Genomic DNA, 26,778 nt, shown 5'->3' with positions numbered 1-26,778 from the left:
TGGCCATGCATCTCAAATGTTACGATTAAAAACAAATGTGTGTTACACGATGCCCCTGGTGTGCGTGCGTTTGCACATTATTGTGCAGCCTTTCGGCCTGGGTATTGGTGGCTCTAAAAAGTATCATCAGCCACAGGCAGAGTGCACATCCTACATCAAATGTGACAAACAATAAACAGTAATGTGTAGATTTGTATTGCTGTACTTTCTGTTGTCAGGCTTTACCAATACAGTAGTGTGTTATATGTGAGACTTTCAGATTCAAGTTTGACATACACTTCTTGACTGTAATGAGTGTTATCACTGTTTATGACGTAGCCTCACTGCTGATCCTCCCTCCATCTGAGCACATTCACATGTGTGCGATTCGCAATAGCAACACTTTCAATAATACCGCACACCATTGACATGCGTGTCTGTGCATATCCACAAGCTTGACAACGGCATGTGATGTTGGCCATTCAATGTTTTTGAACAGCATCTCATTAGCAATAGCTGCCGCCCTCCCGGTACATGCTACAATAACGTAAATTGCGCATTCTGGGACGTCAAAACTGCAAAAGAAACACAGATAAGCACACTTCCTGGCAAGGCAGGAATTGAACAATGCCCAGATCCCCAGAACAATTATTCACACCCCTACGCTGGCCTGGTGTACGCAAGCCCAGCCCACTTTCCGTACGTGTAATAGAATAACCACAACGCCACATGTCCCAGTTCTTCCACACTGCCTCAGGTGATATGGCCACATTCACCTCACATATCACAATGAAAAAAAAACAAGGGATCCATGAGGTGTACACCATCTTGGCAATCAACACTGGCTCTAAATTGTGAACCCTACTGCCAGTCGTGTTTTGAAAGGGATCCATGAGGTGTACACCATCCTGCAATCAACACTGCAACTGAATTGTGAACACTGCTACCCGTAATGTTTGCACACACAACAATGACAGCAGGTGAGCAGTGGGGCCTGGGTGCGCAGCGGCTCCAATTGAGCACAGTGCTGCGCGAGGGGTGGGCTGCATCAGCCTGAGTGCCCAAGCGTGAACAAGTGAAGTTGCCCTGCGTAATGATGTGGTCTCTAACCTAATTCAGTCACATCTCTGTCTCATTTTAAAGACCTACTGGACCACACTGTAGGGCTGAGCCAGAGGGCAGCGCTGCCCTACAGACACGTGTTGAGCACAGTGCTGCAGTAGGGGTGGGGTGCATGAGCCTGAGTGCACAGTTGCGAAGAAGTGATGTTGCCGTGCGTAATGATGTGATCTCTGACCTCATTCAGTGATATGTCTGTCTCATTTTAAGGCCCTCCTGCACCGTACTGTAGACCTCAGCCAGCGGGCAGCGCTGCTCTACAGACATGTGGCATTGGATTTTAGGGCACGGCAGTGAGCTTATTACTAAGTGTACATGCACACAGGCTTCCGCCACTGCATTACACGCGTACATTATGCTTCTAGCATGCGCTCTGTTACTTTGTCTGTGAACGTTTGTATAACATATTATTATTTAACCTTGTATATTCTTGTGCACTCCAACTCCTCCTGAACCACGATTACCACTAACAGTTGGTAGATCGTACTTCAAAAACGAAGGATGCACTCAACTGGTGCTTTCTATTAAGCTTGAAATAAACCTTCTTTTACCTCCACATGTTTCCACCATTACATTATTTATCCCTTTTCAGACACTGAGTGGTGGGAGGAGATAGCACTTGGGCCTGAATAGGGCTGTGCCTGCCTTCCATAATGCTGGCTCGAACTCCTGCTGGGAGGCTGATGACCCTGACACTCTCTCTCAAAGGAAAGAAGAAGTCAAGTAAACAAAGTGATCCAGTACTGACCAAAACTGGTTCTGACTAAGCCAAGGCCTCTCTGCCCTCAGAGAACAAAGAGAATATTGGTAATAAAAAGGCTACCCAGACTACAGAAAATTAGATCATCCTGGAATCAAGAAGGAACCTCTGCCAAGGAGAAAGCTGGAAGACTGAAGAGGAAGGACTGCCCTGCTGTGTGTTTGTGGGCTGACCTGCAGTTGCTTTTCTGCCAAGGAGGGGGGAAGGACTTTGAGCAGAGCTGGCCTCCTGTTAAGAAGTGCCAGGAATAAAAGGACTTTACCCCCAGCTTTCCCCCTGAACTCTGCTGTGTGAGTTCTGCCCTTCCTAGAGTGCCTGAGCCTGTTGTGGGGCCTCTGGAAGTTGTTGTCTGCTGTTTGGGGATCTGGACAAGAAGAAGCACAGAAGATCTACAATTTGCATGCATCGCTCGCTTGCGGAGCGCATCATCGACAGTGCGAGAAAATTCCCGTTGCTGCGAAGATCTTCGCAGCGCCTGTTGCCGCTGCAAGTACCGACGCATTGTTTGCTTGTGGAGCGCATCTCCCCGGTCTGTGTAGATTCGTGTTGCTGCAAGTATCATCACAGAGCCTGTCGTCACTGTGAGAAACCATTGCATCTCCTGCTTGCGGAACGCATCCCATCGCTGTGAACATCATCGTAGAGCCAACGCATCGAGGGGCCGCGAGAGGAGAAGTTCAAAGCTGCGCCGTGCATTGTCGCTGCACTGAAGATCGTCGCCGACCAAGACCCTTCTCCCTGCCAAATATGGGGTAATTCCGTTCATCCGTTCGACATGTAGCCTTGTCTAAAGTTTCCTATGGAAATTAACATGGAGAAAACACGTTTTGGGACCCTCCCTTTTTTCTCGGCCCCCCTTGACTAATCACCTCCAAACTTTCGACATAGGAGCTGATATGAACAAAGAATTAGTTTCTGCGAATGTCATGAAGATTCATCAAATTACGCCAAAGTTATAAGCAAAACAAAAAATGCTCTTACTATGGAAACTTGGTACTGACTAGAACTACCAACTGGCGACCGCCAGTAGGCAATATATATATATTTATATATTAATTTGTTATATTGTTATACATTTTTTAAATTTATAAAAAATTACATTAATAGTTCATTAATTGTTTTACAGTAAATATATATAATAAATATTATATATGTGTGTTTAACTTTTTGAGGTTTGTGGAGCGCATTGCCTCGGTTTGGGAAGATTCCTGTTGCTGCAAGTATCGTCATGAGCCTGTTGTCATTGTGAGAAACTATCGCATCTCTTGCTTGCGGATCACATCCCATCTCTGCGAAGATCGTCGCCGTCCCAAAGATCAACGCATGGTGCCTATGTGAGACGCTTCCTATCGAAACTGCAACCTGGAATCCATACAAGGTATCGCATCCCCCCCTACAGATCGAATTTGACTTCCCCTCTGCGTGCAGCAGGGTTGTCACATCGCCTCCCCAGGGTTTCAGGAGTGAAGCATCGCTTGTTTTCCAATGCTGCAGCTTCCACTTGGAACTTTTGTCGCATCTACAGGTACTTTGGGCTAAGAGTGACACAACTGTGGATTATTTAGATGCAAACCCTAGAACTCCTTTAAAATCATATTCTTGAACTGTGCATGTTGGATTTTTGTCGTTTTGGTCTTGTTTAGTTTAGATAAAGATACTTTATTTTTCTAAAGTGGTGTGGAGTCCATTTGTGGTGTTTTCACTGTTACTGTGAGTGTTGGTACAAGTACTTTACACATTGCCTTTGATAAGCCTGTCAGCTCGTGCCAAGCTACCAAGGGGGTGAGCAGGGGTTATTCAAAGAGTGTATCCCCCTTACCCTGACTAGAAGCAAGGGTCCCTCTTTGGACCTTGGTACCTACCTCTGCCAACAAGGGACCCCCAGATCTAACATTGGTGGTCAGAGGTGGGGATTTGAACTTGTATTTGTACTTGACCCACAGTAATTGGTGTACATCACTAGTCTAGTGCAGACCACTACGCAACCACATACAGTGTTTTGATTTTTGATTCTATTTTTGAGTAACTCTTCCAAGCATCATGTCTCAGCATGGGAAGGCAACAAGTGAGCCGGCAAATTGGAGTTTTGCATTGAGGATCTGTATTCATACAAAGTTAAGCAGCTCAAGCAATTGTGCAAAGATCGTGGTTGCCCTGTGAAAAGCAGCTCTAGAAAGGATGAGCTGCAGGGAGCCTTAAAGGCCTGGCGGGAGGCCCAAGATGGAAATGATGCAAGTGGAAGGGATGGTTTTCAACCCCAAGATTTGCCTGTGAGCAACCCAGGCTCAAGGCCTTGCAGCAATCATTCCAGTAGGGGTGTCACTCCAGAAGAGTTAGAGGAGGATCAACGAGTGAGAAACCATGTATTGGAAGTCATGAGGAGAAAGATTAAGCAATTGGAAGTAGAGAAAGACAGAGAAAGGGCGGCAGAAGAGAACAAGAATGCTCGTGCCCTGGAGGAGAAGAAATTGCTTTTGGCTCAGGAGTTGAGCATGAGAGAACTGGATATCAAGGCCAAACAGGTGGAGTCCGGTTCAAATGGTGGCAGCGCATAGCCAGTGAAGGTGGGTAAAGTATATATACCCAAGGATTTGGTACAGAATTATAAGTGAGGATATCTATGCCTGGTTTACCTCATATGAGATTCCTTTGAGAATGAATGGTGTGCCTGAACAGCATTGGGGGGCAGGCCTGTGGAAACATTTTGAGGCTTCTGGGAGGAGTGCTCTAGAGCCCTTAGAATTAGCAGGTGCCATGACCTATCCCAATATGAAGGAGGCCGTATGTCTCAGGTATGGACTTACTCCAAAACACTATAGACTACAGTTTAGGAAGTCCAAGAAGAAACAGTCTGAGACTTGGATGGAGTGTGTGAATCTGTACACGCATGCACTGGAAGGTTGGATGAAGGGCAGCAAAGTAACTGATTATACATTTAATTAGTTGGTAGAACTTGAGTAGTCTTTGTGTTCCAGAGCTGCACAGCATCTTTTAGCCAGCAAGCTAATGGACCCCATTGAGCTTGCTAAGGTGGTGGACCCCTGGACCAGCACCAGGGTCCACAGAGGAATTGTGGGTACCACAGCCAAAGGTGGGCAGGGTCCCCAGCAGAAGAGTGGGGGGAACAAGGGTAACCAAAAGGAGTTCTCTCAAGGGCCCCAAAACAGTTCCCAAGGAATGGAGTCCCAGCCCCCCAAACCTAAACCAACCTGGACCCCTAGGGGCAGGCCGGACAACAGGGGTCCCCCTACCTGCTATCACTGCAATGAGGTGGGACACATTGCCCCCAGCTGCCTAAAGAAACCGCCAGCACCCACTGGTGCTCCAAAATCGTTTTCAGTGAGTGGAATTTTGGGAGACGATTTAATTTCTAGTGAAGGGTAGGGACCAGGTGGTCCAGAAAACCTATCTGCCCGACTACACTAAGAAATACGGGCAGTGGATGACCATCAATGGGAAGAGGGGGGAGGATCTGAGGGACACAGGAGCCAGTGTGACATCTGTAAGGTGTCAGTGGGTGTCTGAAGAGCAGGTCATTCCCAATGTTCTTCACCCAGAAGTGTCGGCTGACAACTCAGTGCGCCTCTGCAGAGTGGCGCAGGTTCCCTTTGAGTGGAGGGGGTAATGCGATATGAGGTTTTCTTCCCCTCGCTTCAACTAGTAGTGGTGTGGCTCACTGGTTAGAGGCGGCAGACCCGGAAGCAGAGGTCGACTCGGGACCAGGGTTCGATTCCCGACGCGGCAGGGTCTTGGGCCATGGTCAGCGGACTCGATAATTCTCGCCTCGGTGCCTACTCCAACCATGGGTCCCACTCAGCAACTCTGGGCAATAGCTTGCTTAATCTCTACTAACGGCCCCATCAGCGCCAGGGATGCTTGTCTTCACCTTGGAGATGCCCAGGAGGGACCATCTCACAGGGAAAACCAGGATGGGTATCCCACCGGTATACAGCGCCGGGACGCCCCTTTGCTGGGGCAGCTGTGCGCTTTACAAGTATACGACATTTAACATTTAACTAGTCAAACCAAGATTTGTAATCACAGATTGGAAGCCAAGCCATGCACCCATCCTCTAATAGCAAACATAAATGTCCCGCGGATGCACACCCCGGGACATTGTATGAGCTGCGCCTGGGAGGTTGCGTTCCCTCGGACCATGGTGCATTGGTTAGTATAAACGCATACTAACACTACTTATACACGTGTAGTACAGTGACCAGAGTGTAGTGAAGAGGCAGAAGAAGCTCAAAATCTAAAAATATAAATCCTACCAGAGGTCGGATGACATAGTTCAAAGAGCCGACGACCCTGGGGTGAGTAGAAACAGCTACATGAAGAAAACGGCTCTTCAGCACAACGTAAGTAATTTTGAAATATTGGTGAGTGCTGCCTTCTTTTTACCTTCTCCCGCTGTTTGCCAAATTTATGTAGTGAAGAGGCAGACAACAGTGGATCCGATAAGTAGAGTTATTGCAGTAAAACAAGACACCTTAAACAGCCACCTACAGGAGCAGACAGCTAAGCAACCGTCTTCTCCAGCACCATGTACAAACTCCCCAAGGTTCCCCTCATGACAGCCCTACATTCTAACATTACATACTTACATTATAAGAGTGACTACTTTGCTTCGCATTCCCCCACAGAGGTTACTGTGCTCCTACCCTCCTTTCCTACTTTTTTCACCCTTTTTTCCCCTTAGTCGCTTCAACTGAATCACAAAATGGCGGCCAACACTTCCTGGTTGCAACCCCTCACAGCGCTCGCAACCAATAAGCAGCAAGCTCGTGCTCGTAACGCCACAACCAATCAGATGGCAGAATTCCCAAATATCAATATCTGTAAATTACAATATTTCTCCAAAACTACTGAACGGATTTACACCAAATAAACAAAAGCGTGCTTTCTAGACCAAGACCCTTCTCCCTGCCAAATTTGGGGTAATTACGTTAACCCGTTCGACCTGTAGCCTTGCCTAAAGTTGGCATGGAGAAAACACATTTTGGGACCCCCCCTTTTATCTCGGCCCCCCTTGACCAATCACCTCCAAACTTTCAACATAGGAGCTGATATGAACAAAGAATTAGTTTCTGAGAATGTCATGAAGATTCATCAAATGACGCCAAAGTTGTAAGCAAAACAAAAATTGCTCTTTCTATGGAAACTTGGTCCTAACTATAGCTACCTACTGGCGACCGCCAGTGGGCAAAAATATATATTTATATATATATTTGTTACATTGTTATATATTTTTAAAATTATTAAAAAATTACATTAATAGTTCAATAATTGTCTTACGGTAAATATATATATATTAATTATTATATATGTGTGTTTAGCTTTTTGAGGTTAAGTTCATTTGTTATTTTTGTTAACATGTATAATAACTCTATCTATTCATTTTAGATTACGTTTCTATTTAATATATTGAATATTTATTATTTTATTATATTTTCCATCAATATTTATGTCATTGATATTTTTTTCTCGATATTTTTGTACTTACCTTTATAAATATAGGATGTTGATATTTTTGACATCCATATTTATGACCCAATCTTGTGGTATGGAGATGTTTTAGGTGTCGATGTTTCGTCAGTGAACATGCTTAGAGCTGTGAGCAGTGGAAGCGCCCCTCCTGGTTACCTTGGCAACTACAACGTGCTGGGTACGTATGCTCCAGCTCCTACAGGACAGAACAGCAGCATGTCTCACCAGCTTCTCAGGTACAAGTCGCATCTTCTCCCCGGATGACCATGCGGACATTGCAGGAAGGATGCCTGCATTTGGGAGAAGCTCTGGGGGCACCTCACAGCGGCACCACGTAGTTGTCAGGGGCTGCACTTTGGTCCATTGTCACCGTGGCGAACCTGGAGAGGTCCCCACACCATCCTCTATGAAGTGTGCCCTACCCCACCAGTGCTAGTTGGTATCGTACTGGGGGAGCAGGGGTGTATGGGCAGTCTGGTAGGATGATAGGATGGACCCACAGCAGAGACCTCTTTCGCCCCTAGGGACTTACCCCATTCCTGCCACCTGCGGGATGCAGGTAAGATTACCGTAGTCCTGATAAGAGTCCTGCAGGGGTGGCTGTTGACCAGTTGACGAATACCCTAGAAAAGAAGTACAGAAGCCCTGTGGCTTTGTGAGTAGGGTGATCTAAGGAAGGTAGAACCTATATGTTGTGCCCCGCTTAATGAGGTATTTGTGTTCATTACCTGTATTGACAGGCTAGCATGTCTTATTGCAGGATCTGCATAAAATGTCCAGTGATGATGTAAGGTGATGCCATTTCAGAAGTTGCATTTACGTGCACAGTGTTGGTGTTACGCATACTGTTGGCATTATATTTTATAATATGTTTGCCTTATTTACTTGAGTGCACTAACTGTTAGGTTATGGCGAGGTGATTTTATGATTTATGTGATGTTGTGACAAATGCTTAGCAGGCAAGGTGATTTATGTGATTATGGTCTAAATTTTTTTATGAACAATAAAAAGGATATGTGATATAACTTTGCATTGAGTCTCTTTTGTGGTGTGCCTAGTGTGTCACTGGTTTGTGTGTGTTGCACAAACGCTTCATACATTGCCTCTGGGATAAGCCTGACTGCTCTGCCAAGCTATGAAGGGGGTGAGCAGGGGTAATCTTGGGTGTGTAACTCCCTTACCTTTACTAGAGTGGTGTGTTCTACCTGGCTTAGGTGCATACCATGGCCAACCAGAATCCCCTTTTCTAAAAGCAGTTAGTTGGCTTCTTTTGTAGGATATTAGTTTGGTTTTGGGCTTCCTTTTAAGGGAGTTAGGCTTGTTTTTAGCCTCTTGTTATAGTGACCAAACACTAATTCATACGCCACCAGGTCAGTACGAAGCAGCGGGTCCCTCCTTCCATAAAGCTGCCATGTTGCCTGAGGTATTGGAGCGCTTTACATTACTTGAGCACCAGTTACTTTAAACAAGTTGCACACTACATTTTTCCTCTCGTTTGTGAAAAATGGCGATTTGCTGTGCCTTAGCTGCTGAACAGTTCGGACTTGTTGGAGACGAAGCCTCAAGCCTACACAAGAGAGGCAGGAGGACACAGGATTATTAATATGCACTGTCAGGTGGGCGCGTAGTTAAAGGTAAGATGCTTTGCCCTGCTGGCTCTGCATATTTTGTTCAGAATCAGTGGTTCAAGAGTTCACAGTGAGAATATCTGTGTGGGCCAGTCCCCAAGAAGGCTTATTTCAAAAACAAAAAATCATACTTTTGACTGGCCTTTGACCACGTTGTCTGAATTTACCTTCTTGTTGAAGCAGCAGCAGAGGGTGTATGCTTTTGCGTATCTCAACACCCCTTCCAACCCAGCTCCTGGCCACTTTCAGCCCTGCTATCATGTTTTATTTGGCTTCTTCAGCTGGGTGAGGCATAGGCATAGGGAAAGAACATATTGTTTTCACTGACTCTGCAAGCAGAGGCTCATGCAAATTGGCTGCTCTTTAACTGCATAAAAAAGAGCTGAATTAATTGTCAGAGCTTCCGAAATAGGCCATGCAGTCCTATCAGCTACCGGGGTTACGTGTTGTCTAAACAGGATTATGTGTAGTTATATACAGCATGCCCACAAATTAACAAACTCAGCAAGTCTGTGCATTTTCAGCAATTTTGCATAATCTCTGATTTAGTCTCTCGTTGCAACATCTCACTTAGCTCTTTCATGCTGATGAAGCGGGCTTCAGAAAATATTTTATTCTGACTCGTGGATTTAATTTCCCTATAACATGAACTAATCAATTAATGAGCTGTTGCATGATTTGTTTAATTAACACAACCTAGATTAAGTTTGCACCACACATGAACATGCGGGAAACTAATTACATGTGCTCTTGTTGCATTTGCAAGTCTGTTTTGTAACACATGATTAATATTTTCTTGTTTGTTATGTCTGTCCTATTGTCTTTGTCACTATTAATATGCGGCTGATCATTCATGGCATGTGCTTTTATATGTGCTTACATGTTTGTCCTATGTTGTGTTTGTCTGTCTGTGTATCATTTAATCATCTTTTTACTCTTTCAGAAACATAAAGCTGGATTACATGAAGAATGGTAGTTATTTTATGTGTTGCTTTATTTGTTTGCTTTTGCTAAATGTCTTTTATTAGTGGGTTAATTAATAATTAGCAAGGGCTGGGTGGTACAGAAGGGTTTGTTTTACCTGAATTAATTATTCTTTTGTGTTTGTTTAAATAATAGTTTTCTGAAAAAGTGACGCAAGCTGAAAGTGGCGCAGTGACGCAAGCAAAAAGTGGCGCAGAAAATTGACGCCTTCTAAAAGAGGCCTGCTGATGCTAAGCCACAGGAGAAAGTTTATTTTGAAAAAAGATGACAAACCTATAAACTTTTATTGTGAAAGCTTTGAAAAAGGAACTGCTAAAGACGACTCTGTGGACTAGTTTTGTTTGTGCCACGGAAAGCTCAGAACGGACAGGCTCAAGGTTGAAAGGAAGAGACGTGACAGATTTTGTATTGCTTGAACATCTTTGCTACATAATGTAGCAGACTAAGGAACTGTCGCCAGGATTCTGTGCATGAACAATGGCTCTGTGTAAAACCTGGTCTCGTGGTGGAAGATGTCACAGTTTACAGTGGCGTGAGGTGGTTTAGCCAATGGAGAGCCAGAATTCAGCTAATGAAATGCGAAACATAGTTAGCTCAGCTTAATTTAGGGTATAAGAATAGGCTTTAGCTGCAGATTTTTTGGCTTACGCTTCTTGATTCCAGAGGGACGTTCTGCTGTCCGATGAATACACGTTAGGAAAGGTAACATTTAAAGACTTTGTTTCCAGGCGATGAGGGTAGAGACAGAGAGTTAGTTAGGTTTTGGAAATGCTCTTTTTCACTTATTTCTGCTAATGAATAATATTATCTTGAATTAAGCTCTCTTTATAAATGCTGAATAAAACTTTCTTATGACTTTTTCTAATGCTTGCTTAATAAAGTTCCAAACCTAAGTGTTCCTGAATATGTTTGAATAAAACTTTTAAAATGACAAGCTGGTCTTGTTTATTGTGAATGTCTTAAACAAACATATTAGATTCATTCGCCTCATGATTCAGCTGCTCTATGTTTCTTATGGGCCTGGTATTGATTGGTAAGTGTGATAGTGGATTGTGACATCATTTATAAAGAATTTTAGTTGCAGCGCTGGATCAATTTGGTAGCTTCAGACGGGTATATGTTGTTTTTGACATGCATGTTACATATATGTTGGTATAGTCATAGGATTGATGTTTAACAAATGTTAAGTTTTTGATTATGTCATATTGTTATATGTAGTCTTAAGGAATTTTTCCAGCAGTGTGAAAAATTTCTGGTTAATTGCCAGCAAGGTAGTGTGACTAGAAGAGTTACACAGTGCATTTGTCTGTTTCAAAATTGTAGTATAGAATATATCATGTGTTGTGGACGTACAACACAAGTTTAGGGACCTTAGATGTGCATGGTTGAATGTATGGTGAGGATTGCCTATGAAATTGTAGCATTAAGCAGAGGGGCCTGGTGAGCCTGTTTTAAAACTTTCTGTGAAAAGAGTAGTAGGATTTATCCAAGCTTGGGAGAAGGGTGAGATAGCGTCGTTCTATTCTTATCAACGCTTGACGTTTTCTATGGTTGGTTCAAGTCCTGCCAAGAATTCGTGTGTGTATGATCAGGGTTTCCTTGTTTGAAAGTGTGTGAATGGTTTGTAAACTGAAGGGTAGGGTAAAAATTACTCTATTTGCAGTTGAAACTATTCTGTGAGAATAGCGTTGTCTATTCCACGCTGAGAATACTTGAATGAATGTTTAAAACTATCTCTTTGTTAGAGAAGCAGACAAATGGTTTGTTTTCATGTTGTTATTAATTGCGTTTAAAAAGATAATTGGAAAGTGTTTTTGAGCCTTTATGATAAAGAATACGCTATTTTAGAGTGTTGCGCGTTATTTTAATCATCCTAAAAGCATTGCGCGCTATTTAAATACATTGAAAAGTGCCCCGATCGAAAATAGTAAGGGAGGGGCGGTTTTGGGAGTGGAAGCATGTGAGGAGAACCTTGGAGCTGCAGCTGCTGCATACATCAAAGCCTGCCGCGCTCTGATTGCTTAATATGCCTGGAGTGTCTGAGCAAAATGGCGCTCTCATTGGTTGAAGCGCGATTAATATTTGAAATACTAGTTTGATTAGTGAAGTGTAGTGGGCTCGACCCCATCCCCAGATTCCCTGTTGGCTGTCACATTGCTGCGTGAGGTGTGCTTTCCTTTTAGCTCACACGCTGTGCTCTTGTTGTTTGCGCTCTCCTTCAATTTTTTAATAAGCATTTTGACAAACCGCCTAACTACACGCGTTCACCTCGAGCTTATTTTATGCTTTATTGCTTGTCCCGGGTATTTTGTGAAGGAGGGGGGCTGGAGCGAGTGGGAGAGCTGCCTGTAGCGGCTGTCTATGTTAGCCGCCACGCTCCCATTGGTCTAAAACGTCAACGCGTCATACAAGGTGCCGCGCTCTGATTGGGCGAAGTTCCGTCCCAGTATTGGATTGTTGTTGTTCCTTCTGGGGGTCTCTCTTGGCATGTATATCGCGTATTGAGAGGAGTGTGTGTGGAGAGACACTGACTGCGGTGGTCAGAGAGATGGGAGACGCCCTTCATTACACGTCAGGACAGGGTCGCGCACCCATTGGCTGGTGACACGCATCCCTGATTCAGGTTCCCGGCGCATCATAGAAAGGTCGCGCACCCATTGGTTGTTGATGCGTAGCGTCACACAAGGGCCGCGACCTCATTGGTTGAGGCTTCGTGAGCCTCGAGGTTGTTTGTTTCCTATACAAATATTACGCTTATATATTTATGCCTGTGCTGCTCTTGCTGATTTCCTAAATTAAGAGGCAGGCTTGGATTCCCACTGTGTGACACGTTGAGCTGTGGTGCTCTGATTAAACGTGCAGTGACAGTGTCATAGAAGAGCCGCAACTGGATTGGTTGAGGCTCTGGCAGGCATACTGGTTGGCTGAGCACTGTGCAGCTACACGCTGATTGGCTGAAACACTCGTGCTGATGCACATTGTTTACTTTTTGCTGACTCTTGGCAGACAACTTCCCTTACCTCTGTGGTAGTCAACTGGTTACCGGCAGCAGTTTGGACATCGTCTCCCAAGGCTGAGAACGGCAACAGCTAGCGGTACCCGCTGCGCGGGTCCCGCGTCGCGAGGGAGGTGTAATTAAGCATTCATCTGAACTTTTGGGCGTGGAGCGAACCGAAGCTCAAAGGAATCTGCAGGGCTGCGAGCAGGCGGGGAGGCGCAGGACTACCTGTCCCAGGAGCGCCCGCCCGCCCTCACTCAAACCACCTGGCCAGCTCTACCTGCAGGCTCCTCCCCCACTGGACGGCAGATAAGCACGCAGAACCGGATTACCGGTGGGACTCTTGGCAGACAACTTCCCTTACCTCTGTGGTAGTCAACTGGTTACTGGCAGCAGTTTGGACATCGTCTCCCAACACTGAGAACTGCAACAGCTAGCGGTACCCGCTGCGCGGGTCCCGCGTCGCGAGGGAGGTGTAATTAAGCATTCATCTGAACTTTTGGGCGTGGAGCGAACCGAAGCTCAAAGGAATCTGCAGGGCTGCGAGCAGGCGGGGAGGCGCAGGACTACCTGTCCCAGGAGCGCCCGTCCGCCCTCACTCAAACCACCTGGCCAGCTCTCCCTGCAGGCTCCTCCCCCACTGGACGGCAGATAAGCACGCAGAACCGGATTACCGGTGGGACTCTTGGCAGACAACTTCCCTTACCTCTGTGGTAGTCAACTGGTTACTGGCAGCAGTTTGGACATCGTCTCCCAACGCTGAGAACTGCAACAGCTAGCGGTACCCGCTGCGCGGGTCCCGCGTCGCGAGGGAGGTGTAATTAAGCATTCATCTGAACTTTTGGGCGTGGAGCGAACCGAAGCTCAAAGGAATCTGCAAGGCTGCGAGCAGGCGGGGAGGCGCAGGACTACCTGTCCGAGGAGCGCCCGCCCGCCCTCACTCAAACCACCTGGCCAGCTCTCCCTGCAGGCTCCTCCCCCCTCTACACTCAGGGCCTATAAACAACCAAGGATAGACCCGCTGCGCGGGAGCGACCGGGAGAAGCCCGGTACAAGGGCGGGACCGTCTAAGGCCGTCAGAGGCCGGATTAGGCTGGGCAGGGCCTACCCTCTTTAGTTTGTTTTCGACCTTTAGTTTCTTTTCCTGTTAAATTGCTCCCTAGTACTGCACCTACCACGTTTAGTTATGCCTTCTCCGGCCAGGGAGGGTACTCTTATGAAGCTGGGGGGTGCAAAAAAAAGGACCTTAGATAATTACTTCCCCCGGGCTGCGGGAGAAGGGGATAAGGAAAGCACCCTCATGAAGCTCAGGGCGGAGCGCAGACGCTCGATAGAAAATTTGAAACATAGGCCCCTCGGTGGAAATTCGACCTCACTTAGTGAGGAGCCAACCTCAATGGATGACGTTCCTCTTCTGCTGAGGGACTGTATCAATAACCCATCGGACCCACCTACTAGTTTAACCCCCGCTAACAGCCCATGCAGTGTGACCATTGACCTAATCTCCCAGCCCCCACCGGCTACTAAATCCAGGAAAGCCAAACCCAAGCTGACCACTGTGCAAGGGGTATACGGGCCTCCACCGAATAAACGTAGGAGGAAGTCGAGGGGTGGTCAGGGCAAAAGTAAAACAAAAATCCCTCACTCTGAGTTTGGGAGGACAACAAAACCCCCTTCACCCACTCATAGGTTAGTGGAAGAGGTATACTCAACACCCACTGAACAGGCTGCCACAGCCACCGTCTTGACAAATGACATGGAAAATAATGTTACCAACGTCCCCCTCTCTGTTGTCCCGCTAGGAAACTTGGAATTTTTGCTCAGGTCCCTACTATTGCCAATTAGCGAAAGTATCAAAAAGGTTGAGATCAGACTCACCATTCTGGAAGCTACACTAAATAGCTTGAAAACCTCGGCTGGCCTCCAGGGTAGAACCTCAGAGACTATCCCCACTTCCTCGGCCCCTCAGAAGCCCCCCAACAGGGTAGTTAGCTTAGCCCCCCCCCCAGGACGCCACTGTTGCTGCCCCTCCCCAACCCCCCAAAACTAACTCTGTCCCGGCCCACCCACCTAATTCTAATAGGTCACCTTCTCCTGTAGGTCCAGCTCCCTCTACACAAACCAGTGATAGCACTGCTCCCCCACCTCTAATGAAGCCTCCCCCTAGGCCACGCAGGCCCAATCTTCCCCCAGAGGCAAACGATTATATGGTAGTCATGGCTGGTGTTCCCCCACTTGAAGATGGCGAAGTTGAGAACTTTTGTTCAGTGAAAAGTAAGGTAATCAAGTGGTTGAATGTGAACAGACCCCTCCCGGTACACCTCAATAATGAAATCATAATGGTGAGAAGGGTGCCCTGGGTGGGCAGAACAAACAAATCTATAATAGGGGATTGCATACTGGTGAGTTTTAGAGACGCTGGGACTGTTATGCATATATGTCGAGGGAAGAATAGATCACTAGAATCAACAATTCAAACCCTCCATGTGTCTTTCTTTTTTCCCCCTATCCCAATGCACCCTATTCAAACCTATGACAACTGGACGAGGGTCGGACGGAGGGGAAGACATCACGATTTTAACACCCGGCCACTATTTCATCGCCCGGAGTTACCCTTTCACAGCTTTAACCGATTTAGCTGCCTGAACGGACTTGTGGGGGTTGATTGACACATGGGCAGATTTACTAACACAATGGGAACTGTATCTCTAGGAGATTGAAAATTAGGAGACTCAACACGGGAGGTGGAGCAGTAAAGCCCCATGTACAACAAATCTCACGCAGCAGGGTTAGGAGGTCCGTGGCAGACGAGCCCATGATTACAGACATTGAACTTACAGGGGGAAGAAACGGGCTGGAAACGGGACAGGTGGAGACTGTGGCGCATACTGAGCATCACCGGGGAATAGAGCAGGTCAATGAGGCACTGAGAATTATCTCCTGGAATATAGCAGGTTTGGCAGCCAAATTTAATAACAAAGAGTGGCGTGATTATATTAGTAAATTCCATGTAATCAGTCTACAGGAGACATGGGCCCTTGACAACAGTAACTTCCATATGCAGGGGTATAAATGTTTTTTTGTCCCGGCGCAAAAAACTAGATCAGGGAGAGCCATGGGAGGACTATCCATTTATGTGGATTTAGATCTCCCGGGCAGCTGGTCTACCCCAGACTGGAACTCCCACGCCATACAAGCAGCACGGCTTATTGGGAAAGGGCCAAGACTCACTGTTTTCAATATCTACAACAATGGGGCTGGGGGAGACCATGCCTCATTTGTAGGAGAGTTGGAAGACAGATTGGGTCAGGAAATTACAGCTCATAAAAAGGGGCAGGTAGATGCTCTGCTGGTCATGGGAGACTTTAACTGCCATCTATGCCTGGCATTGGTCTAAAACGTCAACGCGTCATACAAGGTGCCGCGCTCTGATTGGGCGAAGTTCCGTCCCAGTATTGGATTGTTGTTGTTCCTTCTGGGGGTCTCTCTTGGCATGTATATCGCGTATTGAGAGGAGTGTGTGTGGAGAGACACTGACTGCGGTGGTCAGAGAGATGGGAGACGCCCTTCGTTACACGTCAGGACAGGGTCGCGCACCTATTGGCTGGTGACACGCATCCCTGATTCAGGTTCCCGGCGCATCATAGAATGGTCGCGCACCCATTGGTTGTTGATGCGTAGCGTCACACAAGGGCCGCAACCTCATTGGTTGAGGCTTCGTGAGCCTCGAGGTTGTTTGTTTCCTATACAAATATTACGCTTATATATTTATGCCTCTGCTGCTCTTGCTGATTTCCTAAATTAAGAGGCAGGCTTGGATTCCCACTGTGTGACACGTTGAGCTGTGGTGCTCTGATTAAACGTGCAGTGACAGTGTCATAGAAGTGCCGCGACCGGATTGGTTGAGGCTCTGGCAGGCATACTGGTTGGCTGAGCACTGTGCAGCTACACGCTGATTGGCTGAAACACTCGTGCTGATGCACATTGTTTACTTTTTGCTGACTCTTGTCAGACAACTTCCCTTACCTCTGTGGTAGTCAACTGGTTACTGGCAGCAGTTTGGACATCGTCTCCCAACGCTGAGAACGGCAACAGCTAGCGGTACCCGCTGCGCGGGTCCCGCGTCGCGAGGGAGGTTTAATTAAGCATTCATCTGAACTTTTGGGCGTGGAGCGAACCGAAGCTCAAAGGAATCTGCAGGGCTGCGAGCAGGCGGGGAGGCGCAGGACTACCTGTCCCAGGAGCGCCCCCCCGCCCTCACTCAAACCACCTGGCCAGCTCTCCCTGCAGGCTCCTCCCCCACTGGACGGCAGATAAGCACGCAGAACCGGATTACCGGTGGGACACTTGGCAGACAACTTCCCTTACCTCTGTGGTAGTCAACTGGTTACTGGCAGCAGTTTGGACATCGTCTCCAAACGCTGAGAACTGCAACAGCTAGCGGTACCCGCTGCGCGGGTCCCGCGTCGCGATGGAGGTGTAATTAAGCATTCATCTGAACTTTTGGGCGTGGAGCGAACCGAAGCTCAAAGGAATCTGCAGGGCTGCGAGCAGGCGGGGAGGCGCAGGACTACCTGTCCCAGGAGCGCCCGTCCGCCCTCACTCAAACCACCTGGCCAGCTCTCCCTGCAGGCTCCTCCCCCACTGGACGGCAGATAAGCACGCAGAACCGGATTACCGGTGGTACTCTTGGCAGACAACTTCCCTTACCTCTGTGGTAGTCAACTGGTTACTGGCAGCAGTTTGGACATCGTCTCCCAACGCTGAGAACTGCAACAGCTAGCGGTACCCGCTGCGCGGGTCCCGCGTCGCGAGGGAGGTGTAATTAAGCATTCATCTGAACTTTTGGGCGTGGAGCGAACCGAAGCTCAAAGGAATCTGCAGGGCTGCGAGCAGGCGGGAAGGCGCAGGACTACCTGTCCCAGGAGCGCCCGCCTGCCCTCACTCAAACCACCTGGCCAGCTCTCCCTGCAGGCTCCTCCCCCCTCTACACTCAGGGCCTATAAACAACCAAGGATAGACCCGCTGCGCGGGAGCGACCGGGAGAAGCCCGGGACAAGGGCAGGACCGTCTAAGGCCGTCAGAGGCCGGATTAGGCTGGGCTGGGCCTACCCTCTTTAGTTTGTTTTTCGACCTTTAGTTTCTTTTCCTGTTAAATTGCTCCCTAGTACTGCACCTACCACATTTAGTTATGCCTTCTCCGGCCAGGGAGGGTACTCTTATGAAGCTGGGGGGTGCAAAAAATAGGACCTTAGATAATTACTTCCCCCGGGCTGCGGGAGAAGGGGATAAGGAAAGCACCCTCATGAAGCTCTGGGCGGAGCGCAGACGCTCGATAGAAAATTTGAAACATAGGCCCCTCGGTGGAAATTCGACCTCACTTAGTGAGGAGCCAACCTCAATGGATGACGTTCCTCTTCTGCTGAGGGACTGTATCAATAACCCATCGGACCCACCTACTAGTTTAACCCCCGCTAACAGCCCAAGCAGTGTGACCATTGACCTAATCTCCCAGCCCCCACCGGCTACTAAAGCCAGGAAAGCCAAACCCAAGCTGACCACTGTGCAAGGGGTATACGGGCCTCCACCGAATAAACGTAGGAGGAAGTCGAGGGGTGGTCAGGGCAAAAGTAAAACAAAAAACCCTCACTCTGAGTTTGGGAGGACAACAAAACCCCCTTCACCCACTCATAGGTTAGTGGAAGAGGTATCAACAGCCACTCAACACCCACTGAACAGGCTGCCACAGCCACCGTCTTGACAAATGACATGGAAAATAATGTTACCAACGTCCCCCTCTCTGTTGTCCCGCTAGGAAACTTGGAATTTTTGCTCAGGTCCCTACTATTGCCAATTAGCGAAAGTATCAAAAAGGTTGAGATCAGACTCACCATTCTGGAAGCTACACTAAATAGCTTGAAAACCTCGGCTGGCCTCCAGGGTAGAACCTCAGAGACTATCCCCACTTCCTCGGCCCCTCAGAAGCCCCCCAACAGGGTAGTTAGTTTAGCCCCCCCCCCAGGACGCCACTGTTGCTGCCCCTCCCCAACCCCCCAAAACTAACTCTGTCCCGGCCCACCCACCTAATTCTAATAGGTCACCTTCTCCTGTAGGTCCAGCTCCCTCTACACAAACCAGTGATAGCACTGCTCCCCCACCTCTAATGAAGCCTCCCCCTAGGCCACGCAGGCCCAATCTTCCCCCAGAGGCAAACGATTATATGGTAGTCATGGCTGGTGTTCCCCCACTTGAAGATGGCGAAGTTGAGAACTTTTGTTCAGTGAAAAGTAAGGTAATCAAGTGGTTGAATGTGAACAGACCCCTCCCGGTACACCTCAATAATGAAATCATAATGGTGAGAAGGGTGCCCTGGGTGGGCAGAACAAACAAATCTATAATAGGGGATTGCATACTGGTGAGTTTTAGAGACGCTGGGACTGTTATGCATATATGTCGAGGGAAGAATAGATCACTAGAATCAACAATTCAAACCCTCCGTGTGTCTTTCTTTTTTCCCCCTATCCCAATGCACCCTATTCAAACCTATGACAACTGGACGAGGGTCGGACGGAGGGGAAGACATCACGATTTTAACACCCGGCCACTATTTCATCGCCCGGAGTTACCCTTTCACAGCTTTAACCGATTTAGCTGCCTGAACGGACTTGAGGGGGTTGATTGACACACGGGCAGATTTACTAACACAATGGGAACTGTATCTCTAGGAGATGGAAAATTAGGAGACTCAACACGGGAGGTGGAGCAGTAAAGCCCCATGTACAACAAATCTCACCCAGCAGGGTTAGGAGGTCCGTGGCAGACGAGCCCATGATTACAGACATTGAACTTACAGGGGGAAGAAACGGGCTGGAAACGGGACAGGTGGAGACTGTGGCGCATACTGAGCATCACCGGGGAATAGAGCAGGTCAATGAGGCACTGAGAATTATCTCCTGGAATATAGCAGGTTTGGCAGCCAAATTTAATAACAAAGAGTGGCGTGATTATATTAGTAAATTCCATGTAATCAGTCTACAGGAGACATGGGCCCTTGACAACAGTAACTTCCATATGCAGGGGTATAAATGTTTTTTTGTCCCGGCGCAAAAAACTAGATCAGGGAGAGCCATGGGAGGACTATCCATTTATGTAGATTTAGATCTCCCGGGCAGCTGGTCTACCCCAGACTGGAACTCCCACGCCATACAAGCAGCACGGCTTATTGGGAAAGGGCCAAGACTCACTGTTTTCAATATCTACAACAATGGGGCTGGGGGAGACCATACCTCATTTGTAGGAGAGTTGGAAGACAGATTGGGTCAGGAAATTACAGCTCATAAAAAGGGGCAGGTAGATGCTCTGCTGGTCATGGGAGACTTTAACTGCCATCTATGCCCGGCATTGGCCCCAATAGATGCAGAATGGTCTCACTGTCCTGTAGAGAATGGGCCGCATTTCTCCCACACGCCGGAAGGGTTAGCTTTTAGCAAGCTTCGGCTTAATTACGACCTAGAGCACACTATCAATATGATTGGTGTGCAGAGGGATGGCACCCTCCCACCTACATTCAAGGGCAGAGGATGCTCATCTATTATTGATTATATCTTGGTTTCTAGATTCCTATTAAATAGAATTATTAGTGTTTTGAATGGAGCAGTTTTAGCGATCACAACCCCCTTGTTCTGGGGTTGATGTATCGGGTGGGCTCAAAAAGCACACACCAAGGTATAACCACGGAGAAGGTAACAGACCAGGGTAGGAGATTAAAGTGGTCCAAAATAAACGGGGACATTTTTTATAAGTCTCTGATGGACTCTGGCAAACCCGCCATTAATGACTGCTTAGATATGGATGTTCAAGGCCCGAGGTTACTTGAAGCATTCCGTCAGATTGCTGACCTTATAGATGGCCTATTAAAAACCAGCGCACCCACAAGGAACCACTCTAACCCACGATGGTTTGATAGAGACTGTTCAAAGGCTTTGAGGGAGCTCAAAACCAGCCTTAAAAACAAACCCAGGGACATCCAACAAATCACGGTGTGTAGGAAGAATTACAAGAGGGAGATCAAGAGGAGGAAATTTGCTCTACAGGGAGAAGCGTGGGCAGACCTAAGAGAAGCAGGGGAAAAAAGGAATATGTCTGGTTCTGGAGAATCATTAATCAACCTACTTTCCAGGAAAACAACACCCCGGAGATAGGGTCTAACATCCTCCCAGAACAGTGGGTCTCTCATTATAGGGGCCTGTATAACTATGAGCCCGGAACTACTAAAGTGCACCCTGAGATCTCACATCAGGTCTCTACAGTAGCATTTTCCATCAAAGAGATCACGGCTGGAATAGAGGGATTGACTAAAAACAAAGCTCCGGCCCTGACGGAATCCCCCCTGATCTGTTCCTGAGCTGCGTAGAACGTTGGGCTCCCATAATGACCAGGGTCATAAATACTGCCATCTCCTGTGGCCTGCCACCATCCTGGTCCAAGGCCATAATCGTCCCTATTTTCAAGAAGGGTAATAGGGACGACCCCAAGTGTTATCGTCCTATTTCCCTGATCGATGTATCTGCCAAACTCCGGGGACAGGCGATCCTTAATAGACTGACCGAGTGGACCGAAGAAAATAACACCTTCTCGGACACTCAATATGGATTCAGGACGGGGAGGTCCACCAGTGATCAATGCCTGAACCTCTATATGCTGACAGCCAAATACACCTTGGCCAGCGATGCATCCATCTATATGGGGTTCATGGATTTGGCAGCGGCATTCGATCATGTTAATAGGGAGAAACTCTGGGTCATGATGTCTCTCATGGGGATAGAGGGCGGCCTAATTAACATCCTAAGGGAACTTCACAGTGACACTTCGGCTAAGGTTCGTTTTAACAGGGAGGGGGGGCTGGCTGACTCTTTTTCCTGTAAGAGTGGAGTTCGGCAAGGCTGTATTCTTGCCCCTTTTTTGTTCTCCCTTTATATAAATAATTTGAAGCAGTTTTTGCTAAATTTAAAGACAGATTGCCCAAAGGTGGGGTTGCGTCATATCCCTGTTCTGCTCTACGCAGATGACGCGGTCCTGCTCGCACGCACACCTAGGAGCTTACAGACTCTGATTGACGGATTTGTCAAATTCATGGGCTCCCTAGACCTTTTTGTTAACTTGGGCAAATATGTGCTTCTGGCTGGTAATAAACCCTGTACTAAATTTACGTACACGATAGGAAACCACATAATAGAAGAGGTTAAAACATTTCCCTATCTAGGTGTAATTTTTGATGGTGGTTTACAATTTAACTCCCTGGTCGAGGAGCGCTGCAGTAAAATGATTGCCACTAATGGGGCAATAGCAAGCTATGGTAGGAGGTTAGGTAGATGGAGCCCCGAACAGGTAATGAACCTGTATAGCTCCATATGCTGCTCCAAAGTGATTTATGGGGCAGAGGTATGGGGCTTTGTTAATATCGCAAAAATCCAACGGGAGGAAAATAAATACCTAAGAACCATCCTGAGGGTACCCCCAAGTACTGCGAGTTTTATAGTACACAGGGAACTAGGGAGGCCCTACCTAGAAGATCTGGTAAAACTAAGGCCAATTGTGGCCTGGTAAAAAATGTGGGCCAACCCTGACGCGTCTCTAACCAGAGAAATATTAAATGACGGCTTAGAAAGGGACAAATGTATGAGAATACCATGGCTCAACTATGTAAAGAGTACCCTAGAGAAACTAGGTTATGGGAACCTCTTTACCAACCCTGTAACAATTGAAGCCCAGCACAAGATGTTAGTAAAGAAAGCCTTTTTAGAACAAAAAACACAACAGAGAGCTGAGGCTGAAGGGCATAAAAGGACAGTGAGGGCTCATAACCTGGTCAAGAGCGTGGAGGGAATGGAGCCATATTTGTACCTCATGCATAATGCTCAGGATAGATTCTTGATGTGCCGCTTTAGACTTAATTTACTTCCATATTTACTGGCATCACCTGCAGGGTTCTCAACAACAATTGAGCAGAAGGGATCCTGCGGCTGCGACAATAGGTCTCCGCAGGATTCCCTTCACTTTGTATTACTCTGCCCTTTTTTTACTATGCCTAGGCGCAGATTCCTAGTGGAAATTTTAAAACACGCCAATCTGGAACATGCTAAAGAGGCACTAACCTATCTACAAAAAGCATCTGAACCTTTAACATTGTGCTGTATAATGAACTTTATTAAAGTGGCAGTCCGTTTAAGGGTAACCAGGGGAGAAGAATGATGTTTAAAAACTGTTATTAATCTTTTTAATGTGTCATATTCCCTTTCCCCTTTTTGTATGATGGTAACATTAATTATTATAAATGAGATTCTGAAAATGATTTAATGATTTTTTACTCATGTATATATGTATGTGCTTTTATGGTGATTTTTAATCATCGAATAAAGAATCTTTGAATTGAATTGAATACTTTTTGCTGAAGATTTAGTTTTTCCACGCTGTTAATGCCCAAAGCTTCATTTTTTTTATTATTAATTATTTCAGATATTTGCTATTAATAGGTGAATAAATATAGCAGATATATTAGGATAATAGCATCAAAGGTGATTAAAGTAAGGACATTAATTATTAAATTAGTACAATATTAGGTAAAATAATTGCTTAGAGTTGCAAATAAAGTTATAGTATTTACAGCATTGTACATTAAGAAAGCCATTAAGGTCCTTGATAGCACAGCATTGTATGTTGGTGTGATTATAGTGTTCCACAAAGCTGCATATAATTTATTGACAGCAGAGTAGCAGCAATTCATTACTAAATAGACAAAGTGCATTAGGAAGGTTGCACTGTGTTCAAGGTGGCGTACGCAGAAATACATTTTAAACATACCCAATCACATTTAGGTGTTTGTTGTTGCAAAATAAATGTTTATATTGCTGTTTTGCAAATGCATATTTTTTTTTCCAGGTTTATTAAAAATAAAGATACAGGCAAATTAGGAGTTATATTAAATTGATCAGGTTATAAAATTTTATTTCACCTGTCCTTAAAAAATGTATTAATTAATTGATCAGCAAAAGATTGGAAGGCCAATTAAGTGAACGCATTTACTTATTGTAATTATTTTGACTATTTTAAAACATGGATAATTATTATCAAAAGAAGAAGAAAACGTTTTTCTGCCATCAGAAAATGAAAAATGTATTTAAAAAGGTTAAAAAGGTTGTTGCTACATGTGAGAGCAAATTAATGAATAAACAGGTGAGTAATGAAGTAACTAGTAAGCATAATAAAAATACAGATGCTAAAGATGCAGTTTTAAATGACACATATTCTGAAAGAATATCACCTCTCCCAAAATAAATCATTTTTAATGAAAATTCGATTCCCAAATCAGCGAATGTAAATAATAGACATGTCAGAGAAGAATTTATTGATCGGTGTAAAAATGATGTTGTAAATACAGATCAAGACAGAAATTTAAGCAGACTCCCAGAACAGATTAATGTGATGCCAAGAGACCCAGTTCAGATTAATGGAGTCCCAGTCCAGACCCTTTCTCAAGGTGTCACAACAGGTAGGTATGATGAGATGCCTAGTACTTCTGAAATTAATATTCCTGATTATGTAAGTTCTACAAATGATTTAATGGAGCAGTTAACGTCAGACATGGGAGCAGTGACAGTTCCTGTGACAATTGGATCTGTTCCCCAGGTGCTTAGAAAAGATTAAACTGGACCCATAGCTTTAACGGTCATGACTCTAGTTTCACCTAATGAAAACTCTGACGACCTGATTGACCTGACACAGCCTGGTGAGTACATACTGGATAATTCAATCAGTAAAGACAGATTAAAAAGATTACAGGATGATGAGGACATTGAAGGCTTCAACAATACAGGTAGGATTGCCTCTGTCCATATAAAAGATTAATTTGGGCTTTGAGAAAAAGGGGTAGTCTGAAAAAATGGAAGACAAAACGGACGAAGAAAAAGGAGAAGGAAAAAGCGAATTTAGCTGTTGTAAGTGAGTGTAAAAATCCACAGATGCAGAATGAGATAAATAAGCAGCAACAGTTACTGAATGAACAGCTACAAATACAGCGACAGGTGGTGATTCAGCAGAATAAGATACCTCAGCCGCCATTTTTAAATCATGTTAATGAGCAGAAATACAATACAGATACAGGATTCAGTGGAGACAAGGAAAACAGACCTGATCCAGTTAAAATTGCAAACAAGCAGGGAAACTCATTTCCTAATGTTCCACAGTACAAGATGAAGTCAGAAACAATTGAGGGAGTTAATCCTGTTATTGAAACATTCATTAAGCAGGGTGTCCTAAAAGAAATTGAGAATAGTCTTTGTGACTCACCAGATTTGGGTATTAAAAAGCCAGATGTAATGTACAGAATAGTACAGGACCTGAGAAAGATTAACGAGATAGTTATTCCTTGTTGTCCTATTGTGCCCAATCCAGCAGAGATCCTTTGTCAGATACCACATGATATTGAGTGGTATTGGGTCTCAATGCACCCAGAGAGTCAAATAATTTTTGCTTTCAGGTTCCAAGAGAGAGAGAGAATTCCCAGTCAGGTAACTATTGAGAGAATTAAAATGATTCAAGCAATGGAATGCCCAAAGACACAAAAACAGGTAAGAATGCTCCTAGGCATGGTTGATTACTGTTGCCAATGGATTAATGGTTTCTCAGAAATTATGAGGCCATTGCAAAGGCTGACAAAAGCAGATATAAAAGACCCAATTGTCCTGACAGAAATTAAACTTGAAGCCATTGAGCAATTTAAAAAGAGTTTGAGTGAAGCTCCTGTTCAGGGCATGCCAGACTTCAACAAAGAAATTGAGCTTCTTGACAAAATAACAGTGATAAAATGTACTGAAAATGGAGAGAAAAATAATCATATCTCAAAAGGCAATGAGCACGCAGGTACCATTGTTAAATTTTGTGCTCAGAAGAGGGTTGCAATCAATGGGGAAACATTCAATGAACATGTTTCATGCATCCTCATACTAATCTTTGCAATTCAGATATGGAAGGCAAGAATTAAAACAATTACACGATGAGGCAAATGATGAGGAGAAAACACATGGCTCAAGGAAGGTTTCAGACAGCAAGAGGAGGATGAAATTTGGTTTTACAAAGATGACAGACCTGTTATGCCCAATTGCATAATTGCTGACAAGGCACGGATGTACCATGGTCCAATTGAGAGTTTGGGAACCATAGGCCGGGAGGGTGGTTCATTTACAAATATTCAAATAGACCTTTTTGAAATGCCCCAACATAACAAACTGAGATATGTCCTGTAGGAGAGTAGGGTCTGCTATCCTATGGTCACCCCAAATTTTTGCTTTTTGCTTTACTGGTTTATGACTTAATGTGGCTGTGGGCCTGCTAATCAGACCCACAGCCTGCTGTTCTCTCTCTAAATTACTGCCAATGCACTTTAGGTGCATTACGAATTGGAACTGGTTCACCTTATTGGCCCCTGTAACAGTGTACCCTAGGTACCCAGGGCATAGGTGTTTCCAAGGCCTACCAGGGGCTGCAGCATGTATTGTGCCACCCCTGGCCTGGCCTCCATATTTGACACAACTGGCTGATCACTCAGCTGGGGTAAGTTGGTGTAATCACCTCTTACTTAGGTATAGTATCCCTATATCTACCCTTAAACTGGACACATATGTTCCTATCAGCCACTCCTATGGAAGGCCTCATCAATCCTGGAGGCAGAGTGCTTGGAAATATGTGAGATGGTGCTCTAGCATGAGATGAGCCTGTCTGCAGCTGTCGGGAACCACTCCCTAAGCTGTTCCGGGATATTGCCATAC

Source organism: Lissotriton vulgaris, chromosome 3_2 (assembly GCF_964263255.1).
Source record: "Lissotriton vulgaris chromosome 3_2, aLisVul1.2, whole genome shotgun sequence".
Classification (NCBI taxonomy): domain Eukaryota; kingdom Metazoa; phylum Chordata; class Amphibia; order Caudata; family Salamandridae; genus Lissotriton; species Lissotriton vulgaris.
This window is presented reverse-complemented; position numbering follows the sequence as displayed.